The sequence below is a fragment of the Ursus arctos genome, chromosome X (genome assembly GCF_023065955.2).
Source record: "Ursus arctos isolate Adak ecotype North America chromosome X, UrsArc2.0, whole genome shotgun sequence".
NCBI classification, from domain to species: Eukaryota; Metazoa; Chordata; class Mammalia; order Carnivora; family Ursidae; genus Ursus; species Ursus arctos.
In genome coordinates, this window is record NC_079873.1 from 7335935 (window position 1) to 7350769 (window position 14835).

At 44.9% G+C, this 14835-nt stretch overlaps 1 protein-coding gene across 5 annotated transcripts in view; it reads right to left on the reverse strand.

Annotated features, from left to right (window-relative positions):
- MID1 (midline 1) overlaps positions 1-14835 on the reverse strand; it is a 569906-nt gene that overhangs the window by 141618 nt on the left and 413453 nt on the right. The window contains exon 1 of one of the 5 annotated variants that reach the window (XM_044391876.3): positions 10055-12616. The exons of the other annotated variants lie outside the window; for them this stretch is intronic. The gene's annotated coding sequence lies outside the window, so the exon portion shown is untranslated. Of the gene's footprint in view, positions 1-10054; positions 12617-14835 lie in introns of those variants that run through there. 5 annotated transcript variants of the gene reach the window in all.

The window sequence follows — 14835 nt, forward strand, 5'->3', positions numbered from 1 at the left end:
ACCCGGCAATCCCACTTCTGGGGATTTATAATATAGACACACCTGCCCCCCACAAACTGATGAATGGTCGAGGCTTTTCTATGCACAGTGTTTTAATAGCAAAAGACTGGATAGAACGCAGGTGATCGGTAAGGGAAGGGTCAAATAAATCATGGTACATTTCAAGATGGGATGCTATGATGTTGTTCAAGAAAAGGAGGAGGGAAGCTCTGTGCACCACGATGGAAAGATCTCCAGGATAAAGTGGGGGCTAAAAGGGTGCAAGTAGTTTATGTGAAAGGCCTCAACTTATGTAAGATGAGGGGAATATATTCATGTCTGCCCAAGAGGATCAGAAAAACTGCTGGGACTCTGCCATCGATACCGAGAAATGGCTATCGCTATGAGAGACAGTGTACTTCCCACTTTGGGCAGCTCAGGAATGACAGTGTTTGTATACCCATTAGGGACTTCAGAAATCCTCGAAGTTTTTCTTCAAGATATTAGGATTTAAAGTTACATAAGGATAAGACACTCTGATACTCTGAATTGACGGTTCCAAACAACGTTTGAAGGCCCCCCCCCCAAAATCACAGTTAGGACCTGCACGTAGGCCCATGACTTTAGATTGTTTCTTTAAATGACCCACAGCTAATCAGCAGTTTACCTGGTTAAAATTCAGTTGGTTTGGTAGTGCTTTGAAGGGGACTCTCCCTTCTTGGGTTTTCTGCATTCAGACAGGATTTGCAGAGGAGCTAACAATAAACGGATTTAATGAGAAAACAAGAGCATACTGTCGGTGGCTTTTTGAAGAGGAACCATGAATACATATTCTTGTGGGCTTTGGCCTGATTACGTTTGTTAATAAGGAATGCCAAAACATGTGCACCAAAAACCGTTCAAGGTCTTTTGGTAGCAAATTATACTTGTAAATTCGATGTAAGTTGATCACTGGAAGAACTCACACTCTTTGAAGATTTGAATTCATAAATGTATGAAAGAATTAAGTGGTTCTTTCCCCTAGTGATATAAAGTACTAAATGGCAGGGAAAAAAATGTGTTTGAAATCAACGGAGGAAATAATTCATTTTGAAAATCATCTCATAAAAATGTTAAATAGGAAAAATATGCCGGGCTAGTTCCTACTGGATAAATAAAGCAGAAATATGCAATGGGCAAACTTAAGGATGATGGACTGGGAAATGTCCCATCTAGCGCTTTGTCTCCTGTAATATTTTTGTTATTCAACTGTGGCAGTCTCAGGCACAGTCATCTATTCCATCCCCCAGAAGACAAAGAAAAGGAGACTAATTCTGATCAGCAGAAAACTGGCTGGCCTTTGGAGCCTTCAAGGGGGCAATGGCTCCCGGATCAAGGAGAAATGAATGTCTTTGAAGACTCCATCTTAGACTGTTTCGTTAATACATAAAACTCTCTCTTTATCATGCAGAAGACTCATTTCAAAAGGAAAGTGCAAGTCAATGAGGATTAGTTTGGCTTCTTGGAGGTCAGAACTAAATCTACAAAATGAATACAACGACGCTGAAATAAACAAGAATGTGAAATTGCTCATCCGCGGGGATGATGTAACTAATACTGACATAATTTCCAAGCAGAAAAGCAAAACTAGGTCGAAGCATGTTGGCCTAACATAATAAGCATTTTTGCTCCCAGAATTTTACCATGTAGGCTGTGTCTGCAGGCATTAATGTCTTCTGTTATCAATGTTCGGGGCTGTCACAAACAATTCACGTCTTATCACTCTTTGTTAGTTAAACCAAAACAATGTAGTTTACATGTGAACTATTCCATTCTGACAGCTGAAATGTTAGAAAGGGGAAATGTTAAAAATATTCAGGAAGTGTCTCCTCCAAGCTGAGAAGCACTGATCAGTAAATACTCATTATTTAATAGTCTCCTATCACGTTCTTCTCCACTCAGAAATTTCTCTCACTCAGTTATCATGACTTTTATTCCTTCTTTCACTCAGAGCCATATAGAAAGGGCAGCAGCATTGATACCTCTCCAGAAATCCTCTTTAGGGACGCCTGGGTGGCTCAGTTGGTTAGGTGGCTGCCTTCGGCTTGGGGCCCCAGTCCCAGGGTCCTTGGATAGAGCCCTGCATTGGCCTCTTGCTCAGCGGGGAGCCTGCTTCTCCCTGCCTGCCGCTCCCCTGCCCCCCCCCGCCCCCGCTTGTGCTCACGCTCTGACAAATAAATAAAATCTTAAAAAAAAAAGAAACCCTCTTTAAACGCTGACCAATGAAAAAAAACTAAACTGAGTCCCTCAGTGAGTAGCCAATTTTTCTATTCTGCTTTCCCCAGACGCTGACTAAAAGAACTCATCCTTGCTTCGCCCTTCTATTTGCTCCATTTCATTTTCCTGCACTATTTCCACAAAGCCCCCCTGATTAATTCGCAGAAAAAAAGGACTCCTCTCACTCCTACAACTTTCTTCTGTATAAACATAATCCTCCAAAGGTTTTACTCTCTGACATGTTCACACTTACCTAAAATCAGAGCAAAGAATATGTAGACAAAAGTACCACAAAATCCAAAGATAAGGCTATGTGACCATCTGGATTTTTCGGATGGTATTTGCTCCGAAGGGGATACAGTCCTTCCTGATTGCTTGACTCGCCAGAAACCATCCACCTGCTGGAACTGTCTTGGCATTTGTTAGCACATTAAATTAGACCGTGACCCCAAAACATCCAAATTACATCTTACCAGAAGGCATGAGGTGTAGTCAAAAGGCAATAAGGTGGGGAGTCGGGAAGACTCAGGTTCTAGAAGTAAACTTGCTCATACCTTTGCTCCCTGATGGAGGGTAAAGCATCCCTCCGAGTGAAAATTTCAACCCACAAGTGCTACACTTTTAACCAGTACTCTTTGTGTCTCCTAAATAAATAGATTTCTAATATTTAGGGATGCCTTCCATTTCTCTCTTTATCTGGTCATTCATCCAGTTATTGGCAACTGAGCAGGGCATTCAACAAATTCCACTTGTCCAAAAACAGCTCCTTTCCTCCGACTTATTTGGGGAAGGCCACTTCAAAACACATACAACTGAAGCCACACTCCACCACTTGACATAGGACAGACGACACAGTCTACTGCGTGGGCCCTTCGAAAATGTATTCGTCCTGTTGTCTCCATAAACCAGTAAATGTCTCAGAAATTTCTATTTCATCATTTTAACCATAACTCTCAGACAGTCTGTCACACCCAGAAGCAGTGAAAATGCTTTGTCCAGCATATGTCTTGAATTTCGTAGAGAAAATGTGGCCACCATATGTGTAGAATAGAGCAGAAGACTTGAGTCTTCTCTCAGAAACAGTCTCTCAGTTGCTGAGTGACCTTGGGCATGCCACTCACCTGGCAAAATAAACCAGCTGCACGTGGGCCAAAGGCCTAACACACCAGGTCGGGCTCAATGAGAGCAAGAACCAGATTCCATCGTTGCTTTTAGGCTCTGAGCTATTGGAGGACATATCCCATTTCCTGACCTCTTCTGTAGCCCCATCGCGAAGGACGTAAGTTAAGCTGCCTGCCATATTCCAGGCTGTGCCCTCGCCCAGAACACAACTGCATGGGCTACGTGGTCAAGCAACTGCAAACTCCTTTGATTTTTCTCTCATGTCAATCTATTCAGTCCTTGCTGTTCCCCAACCTTTCTAACGCCCTTTCTTCCTCTTGAAAATGCTTCCTGGAAAATGTTCTTTCCTGCTAAAATTCATCTAGCGTGTGCCCATAAAATATTTAATGATTCTTCTTGTGTGCCAGGCACTGTGCTTGGGCCGGGGGATTTAAAGGTAATTAAGATGTAACTCTTGCTCTTGAATAACTCAGTCCCTAGATAGGCAGACAAATGATTAACTGGAAATACACGCACCATTTCTAATACTTGTGTGGATAAGAGGAAGCTCCAGCTTTTTTCTTTCCATTTATTCTAATCCCATAAACAGCACTCAGCTTACGAAGAGCATCCTTACAAACAACCCAAACCCACAAGTACCATCACTCCCCTCACTTGGCCCCCTGTGCTTCCCTGGCTGTCACTCACAAAGACCTCAGTGAGTCCGCACGTTCAGGCAGGATGCCGAGGAAAGAAAACAAGTGAAGAGGTCGGACCTATGGGTGGACACATCAACAAGTCCCATCTGTCAAAGGCATGACCCTGCCCACAAATGTTGCCCCGGAAAGGGCAATCCTGATTGTTGCAGCTCCAGGCTCTACTGCTTACTTTTTCTCCAAGATTCATCCTGAGGTCTGAAGGGCTAAGAGTCATGTTAGCTCATCCATATTGCTTCTCCCCCAATACCTAGTTGAGACCATTGTCTAGAGGAAGTAGGGGTGTGGCGTGGAGGTGGGGCAGGGCAGGAGGGAAATTCGGCAATTACAGGAACTCAACTCATTGTGTATTTGGATAGGGAGTCCCAGTCGGACCCAGAAGGTATCAGAAGGATGGAGAAAGAAGTGCAAACTACTGTAAACATTTCCTACTTCAAATATTGCCAAGACTGGCCCATTACCCAAAGCATGGTAACTCTTTCTCCCTCCGTGTTCCATCCTGTGTAACATGGAGGCATGTCCTCAAAACTCAGCACTGAATCTGACATTAATCAGATTATTTTTTATGATAATGCATTCTGGAAATGGAATCATTTCTCATTGGAAAACATTCTGGATTGGGGACGGCCTTGGAGTTATTTTTCTCTATTTAAAAATTGGTTAAAGGACTACTTAATAATTATGATAAATGTATTTTAACGAGGAACTCATAACTTTCTACAAATGGATATGTAGCTAAAAATTAACTAAACTTCACAAATACAAATCATTTGTCAAGTCTCCTAAGGTCAAGAAAGCTTTGGCTACCAATTGATCAAGTAGATTCTTATCCATACAAATGTAGTTATTAATAAGCAGGCATTCTGCCCACAAATAACTTACATTGTGCTACTGGCACAATAAACTATGTATCAGATCAAAAGTCCTCTGAGGGCAGGGATCACATTAAAATCATGTCTGTAGCCCAAAAAGGCATCTAATAATCATTTAAAATAGTTTAAATGAACAGACTACTGAATACATTAATTCTGGAAGTACTCCTCAGCGAATGTCCCCGAATAATGTAAGGAATGAAGGACAGCCTCTGTGTTACACTCATCATAAACAGCTGACTGTGTATGAAACCTTCAAATCCATTTGCACTACAAATGATCAGTACATCTTTTTTTTGCCTTTTTTAGCCAAAACTACTTTTATAGCACAGAGCAGATAAGTTCTTAGTTTGTTTGTTTTATTTTAGAAAAGTCCTCTCTAAACATTTTTTTTTCAGTGCCTCGATTTTCTGACCTCTTTACCACCACCTGACTTTCTGAAGGCCATTAACCATCCTAATCTGTGTCAAAGGGATATTTTCCTCTGGGGGTGGGGGGAGGGGGATAAAAGTCTTGTGGATCCAGAAGGGTCCCTAATATTTTGTCCTTTCATTTAAAGAAATTTCTAGAACATGCCAGGTTATAAAACTAGGCAAGCAACCTTCTAGAACAAAATCCCCCGAGATGAGTTTCATGTGAAATAAAAGGAGTTGATAACGAGCCAGAAAGAATCATTTTGATAAAACTGTCCCGTATCTAAATGGGAGATTAGATTCCTGTTTGACCTGGCTTTGTAGCCCTTTCTTTAATCACAGCGTATTTGATATTCTCTTCCTTGAATGAACTCATTTTCGTCGTGGCTTTGGTCACAAGATTAAAGAATCGCTAACTAATTGTTCCAAGTAAGCAGAGCAATTCTCCGGGCCTCCGATCGGGCTCCCGGCAGCATCCACTGCCCAGCCTTCCATCCTAGACACTTCAAGCCTGACCTCTGCAGGCGGCTAACTGAAATGCACACCGCCCAATCGGGCTGTGGTCTTTCTTTTCAAAATCCCACCAAGTTCTGAAAATGCAAATATTCACAGTAAGAATAACGCGCAGACTGATAATATATTGGCTTTTCCTTTCACTTCATAAGTTGCTTTTTGGAAGTAGCAACCGTTTGACTGAAAAGCATTTAAATTTCATCTGCAAAATACTTTGGTCGTGGCTAACCACTGATTCTTTTTGCCTTATCGAGAAAAATCCGAATGATTTGGATGAACTGAGATCCTCAGATCATGCTGGTTAAAAATGTTCTGATTGGCCCCACCTTTTTCTAATCAAACAAATTACTCTTTGTCCAGCGACCAAATCCCCGGGCCCTTTCACGAAACACCGTGCGGTCCAGGTTGCCATAGCTACCTTGGATGTCTATTTACCACACAAGGGATCAAAGCCAGGAGACATCCACATACACACTTAGCCTTAAAACTTGCTGGAATGTCTGCGGGTAACATGCACCTACCAATTAAAGGATTTGCCCACAGCCTATGCGGTCCACAGCCAAGCAAACTATGAACGCATGTCATAACGAATGGCAAGGAAAAGCCAACTTGAATATTTCAAAACGACCAATAAGAACCTTTAATCTGACAGCAAGTCTTATGATTCTAACATTCGCTGCAAAGGAGAGATAGCAGGGAAGACAAGAACATTTCAACGGGTGTTGAAGACACTGGATTTCCAAACCAACCTCCAAACCAGGGCAAAAACTTGAAACAGCTGTTGAAAGGGCAAATTTCTCAGATACATATTTTAAATTCCGGTTAGTTACAGTATCTTTCTATCTCAACGTTGGGACAAATGAGAACAGAAATGCCTTTTCAACTTTTATAGGCTCGACTTTCAAATGGAGGAAACCATAAAGCATATTTGGGACAGGGCATGCTGGTTCCAGAACCGTAAGAGAAAGGGATGCTGTAGGGGTGCCCAGCGTGAAGCCCCATCACTTCGAATTCCAAGCCTCGTGCACGCAGGTAGCTTGCCTTGCGGAGTGGGCGGGAGTCACCCTCAGAATTGCACCTAATTTGCCGCGTATCTTTATACTTCGCCTGTTCTCTCCGCCTTCACCCCACCATTTGTTCAATGAGGATCAAACTGCCACCTCGTTCTCTCCTGGGGGATGTGACAGAGAATAAATAGATCATGTTCGTAAAGGACCTTCTAATCCTCAAAGGAAAGATTAATACAAAGACATTCATTATTAAACCAGATGTCCTTGGGCATTTTAATTCCAGTCTGAAGAACGCAACACAGGCCAGTCACAGCTTCCTTATATAAGCACCATGCTAGCCTTGCAAGAATCGAGCAGCTGCTTAAAGCTCTGGATAACTACCTCATTTTTCCCCTTCACACTCTAAGGCGAAAGGCGATGCTCTGTTTTAGTCTATCAGAGATAAGAGTGTGCACCTTCTTCTCTTGGAGTGGTTTGGAAAGTCATCAGGATATTAAAAACGCAAAATAGGTCTGGTAGGCAGTTTTGTCTGGAGAAGCTGCTTTTTTCCTTTCTAGCAGAATTATTTGTTCTTCTCCTGTGCGGGGACAATGAGCGGTGCGCTATTGGCGGAGGGTATTTGCAGTTGCGAGAATGCCACAGGCAAACCTGTTGTTTTTGGCTGGGCCTCCACAACAGGTGGCCATGCCTTTCCTTTCGCCTGGGAACACAGCAAATTCCTTCTCAAGGAAGTTTCGGGAAAGCTTCCCATTTATGATCAGAGCGCGGAGAAAGATTGGCACACACTTGGAAATTACTTCCTCATAAAGGCAAATCAGGTTTACACTTTTCTTTTGTCCTCACTCAGCGTGACCTTAGGAACCCTCAAACGATATCAACCTTCTATGCGTTTTTTTTTTTTCTCCTGCCACCCTGGCAGAGAGCAAAACCCCTCTGAATCTCATGTCCAGGCAGGCAGCTTTCTCATTCTGCTGGCGGCTCCTGGCTACCTGCTATGCCTAGTCCGTGGCAGGGGTCTCTTGGCTGCCACCCCGTTGTTCCGCATTGTGCAGCCCTTGGGACGGATCACTCCTCAGCGCAGAAACTGGATTTCATCGCCAAGCTGATGACACACGGACCTGTTTGATAGTTAACGCTGCAAATCCGGCCGGGGCTGCCAGGCTGTGGCGGCACATTGGCTGATGGGTGCCATTCACCCAGCCTGGATGCAGCAGTCTGCCCCAAGAGAAACTCACGTGAAATTAGGCTTAATCCACACCATAACTCCACCACCTCATCCCCTCTACACTGTTGTTCTAGCTGCTGTGAACAATGTATGAGATGCTTGAAACCCTGGACTGCCCCCCCATTCTTTGGGTGAGCAGTGACTATTCCCTCCTCTCTCCCCCTTCCACCCACCCCCCACGGGATCCCACCCCCACCCCACCCTCAGAACAGGCCAAAAAATTATGAGACACACAGAGTCAGAGGATTAAAAGGTCGTTCATTCACTAAATAACAAAGGAGTTATTACATGTGTACCCTTAAAACTTCAATACCGGGCTGAAGTCCAATTCACGCGAATGCCACGACGCGCCAGGCACGGGGGAAATTACGCCAAGCCGGCCAGCATGCCTCTGGCATCAGACAAGGGGAGTGCCACCGTTCCACAGGGAGTGTGTGGGAACAGGGATTCTGAAAACTGAGCTCAGACACCACCGAGGAGAGGACAGGTGGCTCTGCACAGGATCAAATGACTTCTTTGTTCCAGCTAAGGACCTTTGTCAAAATTCTTTTGCGCTCCTCTTTTACCTTTTAGATCCTTTCCATTTGGGCTTCTTGCTCCTTTTCCCCCTCCCATCTGACTGCTCGGCATAAAAAGAACGGGGTCGGTTGTGGGTCTGCAGAACTGAAAGAAACTCAGCCTCGGCCCCGCAATGTGCGGCAAGGCAAGGGCAACTCATTGAAAACACACGGCACTTGCTCCTCTAAATGTGCTTTTCTGCACTCACTAAAACTTGCCAGCCACGCCTGCTTAGCGAGCCAGCGGCAGAGGGTCTTGGCGCCCGTCCGTTGGGGGGGTGGGGGGCTCTGCACCACCTCCCGAGGCGGCAGGAAACGGACAGAAAGTTCTAAACCCCTCGCCCTGGCCGCCAGAGGGAAAGTTTGCTTCCTATGCAAATCACCTCCCCCAAAGTGCTCAGGGTGGCGGGTACTGAACCCATTTAGAAAAAAGAAGTGAAGAGCTTTTCTGGTGGTAATACCGAGGCTAACTTTTCCTACCCAGATTTGCTGAGAGCAGGCAAAAGCAATTAACACTCCTCTGGTAATTCTCTGCCCTTGCCAGCCCACCAGCATGTTTTTCCAATCTTGTCTTCCCTTTCTATGAGTACCAATCTTGATATTTATATATTGACATCAGAGTCTTCCATAACTTTGAATAAGTTGTAAATCGCACCCTTTTCTTGGCTTCGTACACCCACTTTTTTCTTTTCCTTTCTTAATGGCAAAGCTATAAACCTCTGTCTGGGCCGATAAGGAATTTTATCATTCTGCCCCGAAGCCACGGAAGAAGCTGCCCAGTTAGAATTCCTTTCAAAGACTCATTTTAACTAATCCCAAGCCTTTCTCAGCTCCCTGCTTCAGGGTTGCCGTCTCACGTCCAGAAGCAACACAGTTTCAAAACTGCTAGAACAGAAAAATAAATCTGCATTTTTCTGGAAGGACTGTCTGTGCTCACTTCAGGCTGGTTCCGCCTTCTCAGCCATAAACACAGTTAAGTGCTCAGAATGGGAAGCCAAAATGAGATAAGACGCCCCGTGTAATTCTTTTTCAGGATATTCAGTTATCTTTATTCTAATCCAAAGCATAGGATAGAGGCTAAAAGCTTGAGACGGAGCCTGCACAATACATTCCAGCGACTGCAAACTGGAATTGATTTACATATTCTACAAACCGCTTTTAAGCCCTTTACAATGACTGGCTGACATCACCAATCACCATTAGAGGCAAACTGGGGAGGGGGTAAAAGGGTGGGGGGGGGGCTCAGAAAATCGGCTTCTTCGGTTCCCTTAGGAAAACGCAGCCCCGTCTTTACGCCAAATGGACGGACTCGGACAGGCATCTGCTAATCCAGCAGCTCTCCGGAGTACCATCGCAGGGGTCCCAGGCTGCGCCCTCCCTCTCCACCCGCCTGTGCAGCCCCTGGAGCTTACCTGCCTCATGTTTAGAATTCCATGACCCATCCGGCAGGGAGCGAGCTGCCTCGAAGCCCACACCGCGGTCTTCAGAGGGGAAACACCAAACCCGACAGAAGCCCGCAAGACAAAAGCAACTCAGTGAGATCCACAGGCAGCAAAGAGCACGTTTTCTTCCTTTTCCTTTGATCTGTTGCTACATGCACTCTGCCCAAGACAATGTCAAGTTTCTCAAGCTTTTCTTCCCCAGCCTATGAAAAGTCGGGCTCAGGGAAGCGAGGACCGCCTGGCTCTTATTTCAAATCGGGTCTCAGAGACGTCGTAGGTGGCTGGCTTGGGCCCCGGAGGAGCCCCGCCAATCAGGAGGAAGGGGTGGGTCCTGGGAGCCAGAAAGGCTGCCTCCGCGAGGATTAGAGAGCTTTCGGGATTTAAATGGCTGGAAGCAGCTGGAAGCACGGCGAAAGCTCCCAAAGTAAAGGATGAGTTCTATTCTTATCTCGCTGCTCGGGGTCTGTTCAAAGCCTAACTAACTAGCTTCGGGCCTTAAGGGCTTTGCCTTTTGGGAGCGCCCTAAAAGCACGAAAGCATTTGGAAGGTGCACGATTATTTCAGCCAGGAAAGTGCAACATTCAGGACCCAACCATCTTTTTTGAAAAGGGTATCTTGCCCCCAGGTCCCACTTTGGCAAAGCCACTGGGGAGGAGACCAAATTGTTATGCAGAACACCTTGGGAGGAGGGTGCCGCCCACGTCATTTCCATAGAGATGAACTGTATAAAACAAATCTAAATGGGAACTTGCACCCAAATGTTGAAACGCAACAAATGGCCAAGAATCTTTTATCTGTTATTAGAAAAAGAAACACTGATGTTTCATCAAGAAGACAATTTCTAAGGTAAGTGTATCTACCTTTCACTGCGGCTCACCTTACCAACGGAGCTGATCTAGTGAACTTACAAACAGGGGCTGGCTGCCCATCACCTCAGCAGGATGGGAGGAAGGCTAGCTGGCTTCTTAGAAACTTAAACCCATACTGAAAAAGAATTCCCAAAGTCCACTTTCTTCACTCCCATAAACAGTAACTATTCAACTCTTAGCCAGCGTGATTTCAATGCAAATCTACCTTCGGATTTCAAAAAAAGAGCAAGTCGAGCAAAGACTACTTTGTGCAGCACCAGTGATATATTTTGTTTCCCGAAGAAGTGGCCAAAATTCTGTGAGACTAATTCAGTGAATATTTTTAAATTCTTGTATGAGAGGCAAAAATAACAAGTTAGCAGATCACGAACGGGCAGTTTTAAGAGTGTCATCTACATGGGCTTAGTAGAACTCTGCCCAGTTCTCTGAAAACTCAGCAGCCCAATATCTGGACCGGGAGGTCCACAACCCCACCCCAGCCCCCCATCTTAGTAGGCCAAGGGCCCACCTGGTGACACAAGCTGGCTTGTACTTATTTCGGAGCCCTTCATTATGACCTAGACCAACCTCAGCACTATTGACATTTGGGGTCGGACCATTCTCCACAGAGGGTGCCGGGCTGTACGTCGTGGGATGTTGAGCTGCACCCTGGTCTGGGCCCACTGGTTGCCAGCGGCATTCTCAGAGCCATGACGATCAATAATAATCAATTACCAAATGTCCTCTGGAAGGGGGGGTGGGTAAAATCACGCCAGATTGAGAACCATGGATGTACCAGCTCTGAAATACTGGTTCTCAAGCTACAGTGTGCAAGGAAACTTCTGGGGACACTGTAAAAAATGCAACCCCCAAAGCCCCTGCTCCTGTTCCAAAGGAATCTGATCTGTTGGTTTGAGGAGGAGCCTGGGAATCTGCATTTTTGTGTCATCCCCCGCCCCATCAAAGGCCTCTGATTCACTTTGAGATATACTGTACCTATTCCTGCCCTAGGTATGCCCTCAGCCCCGGGACATAGGGAGCTACCCAGAGCTGCCGCCATTCAGTATCACTTGAGTTAAGTCCCAAGGTGCATCTCCTTTCTCACTTTCAACAGAAGCTTCTCACAACTGCATTTGCCTTCTGCGGTCATCATCTCACAGGTAAATGTGAGCTGGGATTTCCTCTCGCCACCACTGTGCCCTTTCCAAGTTTCATCCATCTTTCTTCTCCTTTAGCCCAATCCCCTACCATCCTACAAGGTCACATGTCACCCCTCTTCTGTGCTTTGCCCAATGCCCCAAGACAAATTAATCCCTTCCCTTCTCTGTGCTCATAAAGCAGTTCTTAGACAGCCGGTAGTGTGCTGGTAAATATTTAACAAGCAGCTCTCAGGGGAAAAAAAACAACAAGATTCGTAGCAGCCTTTGCCGATTTCTGTGGTGTAAATACTCCCTCCTTTCCTACCATGAGGACACGAACACAGAGTTGGAAAGAGTGGTGCCAAATCAGGAGATGGTAAGCACCAGCTTGAGCAAACCATGATACACCTCTGTTGCCACTTCCATTGGATACTGTCATCCTCTTCTCTGGAGTCTCTCTCCTATTAGACTGTAACACTCTCAAGGGCAAACATGGCGTCCCATTCATCTTTGCAACCCCGGCCACTTGCACTGTACGTGCTGTGGAGGAGGTGGTCAACCAACGTGTGCGGGAAGAGAACGCAATGCAATGGCGGCTTCCCCGAGACACGGACACCCATCTGACTGCTGCCACTGCCACAGCAAGGAAGGGAAAAGACTCTCATAGAAACTTAAACTCTCACAGTTACCTTTTTACCATAATATCATTATCTCTTCTGTACTTATGAAAACAATAAGCACAATGCCATCTTCCGTCCTAACACTCCGACATCTGAGCATCATAAACAGACCAGAGTGAAAGACTAGAGGCCGGCCTTCTAAAACAGAACCTCGACTTCATGGACATATTTGTGAGACACTGTATTTTTTATGTTTTTATATGAAGGCATCACACACTTTTGCATCCACATACTTGCGCATTCTATCAGTTATAGATTCCAAAGATCTCCAGGAGGGATATATACGATAACCCCTGGGAAGTCTATGGAAGGGCATTTCCACCGGTAAGAGAGACAGTAATTGGTGATGGTCATCTCGACCATTTTCTCATTACGCACTAACACAGGAATGCTAATGGTGGTGTCATTAACAAACACCACCTATAAGTGCCCACTGTGAGCCACGCGTGTTGACAGGTTCTTCACAAACGTGCGCCATTTACTCTCTCCACCAAAACACCGAAAAGTAGACATCACCGTTGTCAGGCTAAGATGAACAGACGAGATCAGGAAGGCAAGGTAGATAACCCAGGATCTTCTTGTTATAAATTGCTGTACCAGGAATCAAGTGTTTGGGATCAGAATAACTCTGCTTTGTGTTATAAAATGCGCTGTTTCTAGAAGTGTCCAGAAAACGCCTAAAGAAAGTGGATGGTGTAAAAAAATGAAGTCTTTTTCATTTATAAATAAATATAATTTTTAAAATTTCTTTTTTTGTGTGTAATTTTTAAAACTTCTAATGAAATAAATGGCCCCTTGGGGGTTGTCCACTAAGTGAGCATTAGATCCACTTACTGGGAACGGTGTAAGCAAGTAAAGTGAAACAGGAAACTTGCTTTGCCAAAGGAGAAGATGTTTTCTTCTGCAGTGTGTGATTAACCGTGTTTGCAAATAACAGCTGAAGGGATGTTTTAGTGTTGTTGACGGATATTCCTTAAAAAGTAGCCTAGACCAAAAAAAAAAAAAAAAGTAGTCTAGATAACAGTCCTGTGTGGTATGTGGAGGTTTAGTTATAAACAGACCTGCACAGTAAATGTCACATAGGTGCCTGAGCAGGTGGCCCTGGGTAGGCCCTACTGGACATGACTGGGCATGAGCATGGCACCTCACAGGAGAGCTAGCAGGACCTGGGTCACCTTGTTCTGTGTTCTGTTAGGGTCAAAGCATATGGGATTATCATTTGTGTAAGTAAATCATGGTTGACTATCAGTAACTTCGTATAGTTTATTGAAATATGTGTCAGGACACATCATTAAAAGTCAGTGAAAACCAAGCTGATATTGCCTAGTCAGCCACCTGGGAAGTGTGCTTGGTACAAGTGCAATCTTTGGGGTCTATGAAAAGAGAGAATTTCCTCTCCTGCAGAGGTTCCAGAAACCCAGTTGCTTTATACTTATGACAGCAGAGAAAAATCTGAGGAATACTGTATTTGAGGTAATTAGTGAAGGCAGTTTCAGTCGACAACACAAGGCCCTGCTTAGAAAAAAAGAAATAATTCTTATTTATAGAACCTATAATTCTTACAGGAGGTCACAAAAAAGCAACAAGTTTCTACTCACTGGGCATAGGTACTCGTTAAGCCAGTTTCTTTGATTGGTTGATGGAGGCAATGTGGCATACCAGCAGCACGGGTCATAGATGCGATCGGGAATCCATTTTTGGTGTCAATATAGCCGGTAAACTCACCGGTGGACGTCAAGTAAACCAACTGACATCTTTAAGCCCAAATTTTTCAGGGGACGGTCAGGCAAATTATGGACTGAATGTTGGTGCTCCCCCAAGATGCATATGTTGAAATCCTAACCCCTAATGTGATGGTATTAGGAGGTGGAGTGTTGTATTTGGAAGGCGATTAGGTCATGAATGTGGAGCCTCATGAATGAGACTAGTTCCTTGTAAAAGAGATCCCAGAGAGCTATCTTGCCCCATGGCCTCGGGAGGACGCAGCAAGAAGACAGCTGTCTGAAGCAGGAAGTGGGCTCTTACTTTCCACCCAACGGACCCGCACCTTGATCTGGGACTTCCAGCCTCCAGAATGTGAGAAA